Source organism: Octodon degus, unplaced genomic scaffold, assembly GCF_000260255.1.
Source record: "Octodon degus isolate 3935 unplaced genomic scaffold, OctDeg1.0 scaffold00040, whole genome shotgun sequence".
Lineage (NCBI taxonomy): Eukaryota > Metazoa > Chordata > Mammalia > Rodentia > Octodontidae > Octodon > Octodon degus.
Genome location: NW_004524616.1, coordinates 16,760,227 through 16,764,976, shown reverse-complemented (window position 1 = coordinate 16,764,976; position 4,750 = coordinate 16,760,227). Strand labels below are relative to the sequence as shown.

Sequence of the window (4,750 nt, the reverse complement as noted above, 5' to 3'; positions counted from 1 at the left end):
TTCTTATTTTTTCTTAATGTATTTAGTACAGGGTCTACAGGGTCTCACTACACAGATTGGACTCATAGTGACCCTCCTGTTTTCAGCCTCCCAAACACTGGGATTCCAGGCGCACTCCACCATGCCCAGTCTCAGGCTGGCACTTCTTATGTTTCTGCCTTTGACAAAAATAGCCTGAAGTGTGTGTGTGTGTGTGTGTGTGTGTGTGTCTGTGTGTGTGTCTGTGTGTGTGTCTGTGTGTGTGTCTATGTTTTGGGATGGGATTTTTATTGGCCAACTTCTTTAGAGAAATATCTCATTTAGCTCATAATTGGGATGAAAAAGCATGCAATTTCTGTAACATGAGAAACATGTTAACTATCAGTAAAATGACAAATGTGAACTGTTTTCTTGCTCCATCTCAATATTTAATCACTAACATAACAGCTTATGTCATTTTAGTCGTGCATTATGATATTTATAGTATCTTATGATTGGTTGGAGAAAAAGGTATTCAGTTTAGAAATACTTTATGCAATAATATGAAAGGGTTATCTTTACATCTCTGTAGAGAATACTTCTGTTTATTTTCATAGCACCAAAGTAAGTTAGCATGTGGAACTTGATGGCCCAAGAGGGTCTTCAAACTGTGGTCCAATGTCACTTCAACAGAACTAGCAGTCCTATGAATTTTCTACATTCTCTAGTTAAATTATCTAGGGCTCAAGGGGCAGGGTTTTGGAATATTAGTAAGGTTTTTGTTTTCCTAATCTCTACCTAAGAAACATTGAATAATATATACCTTATCCTTAGCACACATAGGTAACATAGATAATCACTGGTAATTTTGGTATGTGCCTTGGGAGTTAGATGTGTGTGTGCATGCACCTGGAGATACACATGCACGTGCACACACAGCATGTTTGCACAGAGTTTAAAGAGATCCTGTGTTTTGTAGCAGAAGTTGTACTTTTTTTTTAGCACCAGGGACTAGGTTTATTGAGAAGATTTCTCCACAAGAATGGTGCATTCAGGATGATTCAAAGGAGCCTCCTCCTGGAAGTCCTTTTTTCTGACAGACTATAGATCAGCAGCATCTTCACTAAGTGGATCTGCTCTGCAACTTCTCTTTAGCAAATATATTGTACACTTCCCCATGGTAGTAACAAACCATCTTGCCTTATGAGCTTCCATATTTGTATACCATTTCCACTTGGTAGTTTGCCACAGTTCTTAATCTTAGAGGGTTTTTAACACAAGCACTCAAAAAAAATCACTATTCAAATATATTTTCAACTGTTAGAAGTGCTGGTCATTTATTTGCCATTCCAGTATTTATCTTATGTTTTACTCTAGTACTTCTTTGCTATCATGAAAACTTTTTCTTAGTTCAATTGTTTTGAAGCATTTAAATTTCTGAATATTGCTTAATCTTAATTTTTGTTCTAAGATTTATACTGTATCTTTGACTTATAATTTATTTAAAAAGACATTGTATGATATCTTCTCCTAGTATTAGAAACTTTAAAAAGTATATTTCCATTTTCTGTTGACTTAAAAAAAAGAGGTTTGTACCTATAAAAAGTAAATTAATTAATTAAAGAATATATATATATATATTCAAATGTTGATCATGAAAGTGTTCGCTATATTTCAAGACATGTCAGAAATAAACAAAGCATACCTACAGTGGGTAGCTGCATGCATTTTAGACCAACGCCTACAGTATAGTACAGTACTTTTTGAGAACTATTCAGAATGCCCATATTCCTGTTCTAGCTCTTTTACTTAAAACCTGCTTTATAAAGTGCCTAGAAAGTTCATTAATAAGTAAACATTGGGAGTTTTGTCTTTCTTAGAAAAACAAACTGTGGCCAGGTGTGGTGGCATATGCCTGTAATCCCAGCACGTAAAAGGGAGGCTGAGGCAAGAGGATTGCCATACCTTCGAGGCCAGCCTGGGCTACATAGTGAGTTCAAGGCCAGCCTGAATTACAAAGCTAGACACTGTCTCAAAGAACAAAAGAGAACAAAACAAACAATGTGTTTTTACCCCATTCTTACAACCAAGGAGATCCATGTGATGTCAGCTAATTTGTCTCTCCTTGTGGAGTGTCAGTTCTCTTAGTAAAGTTCCTGAAGCAACCACACAGAAATATGAGGTTCATTTTTGCTGTCTGACTCTTATACTTTCATCCTTAAATTGTATTTCTCTGACTGGTTACTAGAGAACTCAGTGCTGTCCCTTTTGTTGACAAGTTGCCAGGCTACATCCAAGGGACAGAGACTGGAGTTACGGTTACCCAGCAACCGCGTATATGCTAACACAAACTCCCACAAGCAGGGATGTAAACTTTGGAGCTCCCAACTATTCTGCTCCTGTTTCTACCAACCTTCTCCCCGAATGTTCAGAGGAGCATAGCATGCCATGGTAAAAGCAGAACAGAGAGGTAAAGCACAAATGGTATAAGGTAAGACTATCAGATGTTTCCTTTAAACTAACAACTGCTTATTTTAGATATTCTTCTCTTCCACTTTCTTCTTATCAGTATGAAATACATATTTTTTTACTATAGAAAATAAAAATAATTAGACCTTAAGTAAAAAACTTCAAGTGCTCTAAGTGATATCATTTTACTTCACTGAATAGTGCACAATGATGGGTAAACTGTGGATTAAATAATGGCCAAAAGATAATCAAATTTCATTTAAAGGGATAATGCTTTAAATAATTTTTCTAAAAGATAAGTAAATGGGTTTTTAACATTAATCAAATACTGTATGTTTAATTAATCCAAATACTGGGTAGATTATATATAAAAGCAAAGGGGTGCTAAAGACTATAGCTACTGGGCTTGGGAGATAGCTTGGTGATCTAAGTGCCTGCCTGGAAAGTGCAAGGATCTAGGTTCCATCCCTGGTATCACATGCTGTACTGGCCCCGGAACCCTGGGCAGGCCGTGCTGGCTCTGAATAGATAAATAAAAGATATTTTTTAATTAAATTAAAATAGTATTTTTTGTTTAAAACTCTACCTCAGTGGAGTAGGCTGTTTCTTTTAATTAATTCAGATAAAATCTACGTGGAGTAAAACATAACAAATCTTGAGTTCTTATATTCAAGTTCCTAAAATCAATTAGCTTAATACAATCCTCACCTCAATTAAGGCATATGACGATTGTATGCACCTAAATAGTTTCCTCACCTTTTTTTGTTCAGTCTTCCACATGTTGTTTTGATTTCTATCACCAAAGAATAAGTTGCGCATTCATGAAATGAATATAAACAGAATTGTCTCACTTTTACTCATTGCAGAGACAAAATACCCTCTTATAAACTGTGTTGCTATAAACACGAGTGCACATATATTGCTGTGACATGATGTTTTCAATTCTTCTGTGAAGATATCCAGAAGGGGAATATGTTGGTCAAACTGGACTTCAAATCCCAGTTTTTTGAGGAATTTCCACAATGGTTTCAACAGTCTATATTCCTAGCAAGAGTTGGAGAAGGGTTTCTTTTTCCCTCCAGCTCCTCCAGCATTTGTTACTGGTTGATTCCTTGTTAATAGCTATTCTTTCTGGGGGAGATGGAATTTCAGTGTTGCTTTAATTTGTATCTCTTGAATGACCAGTGATGTTACACATTTTCATATATTTATTTACTATTTGTATTATTCATCTGAGAAACGTATATTCATCTCAGAAGCCAATTTTTTTATTGGGTCTTTAAATTTAGGAGATTTGATTTTTTGAGTTCTTTGTGTGTTCTCCATATTAATCCTTTGTCTGAGGAATAGCTGGCAAATGTTTTTCCCACATGGTGGGCTGTCTCTTCACTCTTTCTGTGCAAAAGCTTTTTAATAAGATGAGCTCACAATTGTTGATTCATTGTAATAGTTTCTGTGTGATTGCAGTTTTATTAATAAAGTCTGCATACACCAGTGTCTTCAAGAGTTTTACCTTTTCTATCTTACAGTGAATTTAACTATTTGGTTTTAATATTTAGATCTTTGCTCCATTTCTATTTTAGTTTAGTGCATAGTAAAAGATATGGGTCCAGTTTTAATCTTTGGCATGGACAAAGTCAGATTTTCCCACCTCATTTGTTAAGAAGGCTATCTTTCTTCTTGTGAATATGTTTGTCACCTTTGTCAAAGATAAGACAATTGAGTGTGGCTGCAGTTATTTCTGCGTCTTTTAATCTGTTCCACTGATCTTCAGGTATTTTTTGGGGGGGGGTAATACCACACTATTTTTATCACAACAGATTTATAGTATAATTTCAAGTCAGGAATTTTGATGCCTGATGCCTTGCTTTTGTTGCCTAAAATTGCCTTTACCATTCTAGGCCTCTTCTTTTTTTTTTTCAAAGTTTTATTGATAAACAGATAGCAATGAGACAGTTTCAAATCAACAGTTTCAAATCGGAAGTACAGTTTCAACAAATAATACACTGCATATATTCTTCTTAGTAGTTAATTGCTGTACAAGATGTGGGCTTGTGATCCTATTTACAAACACTATTAGAACAAATCATTCTATTCATTAAGAGAATGCAACTGTATATCTATCCCAACCACTTTGAATACGTAGATACAAAATGGACATTCGTAGGTATACCCCATTTTTTCTAAGTTCCGTTATTAAATATTATAGGTGTGTAAACTCAGCAAAATATTCTAAAAGAGTCCAGTAGCCCACAATAGCATTGGGTCTTCTGTTTAACTGAAAATGTCAGAAATTATTGACCTGAGTCCCCCACAGCTCAAC

The 4,750-nt window shown here is 35.3% G+C and overlaps 1 protein-coding gene across 1 annotated transcript in view; it reads left to right on the top strand.

Moving 5' to 3' along the window:
• Window positions 1-2,314: 2,314 nt before the first annotated feature.
• Window positions 2,315-4,750, top strand: part of LOC101562441 (zinc finger protein 474) — a 59,578-nt gene continuing 57,142 nt past the window's right edge. The window contains exon 1 of the mRNA XM_023715336.1: window positions 2,315-2,449. The gene's annotated coding sequence lies outside the window, so the exon portion shown is untranslated. The remainder of the gene's footprint in view (window positions 2,450-4,750) is intronic.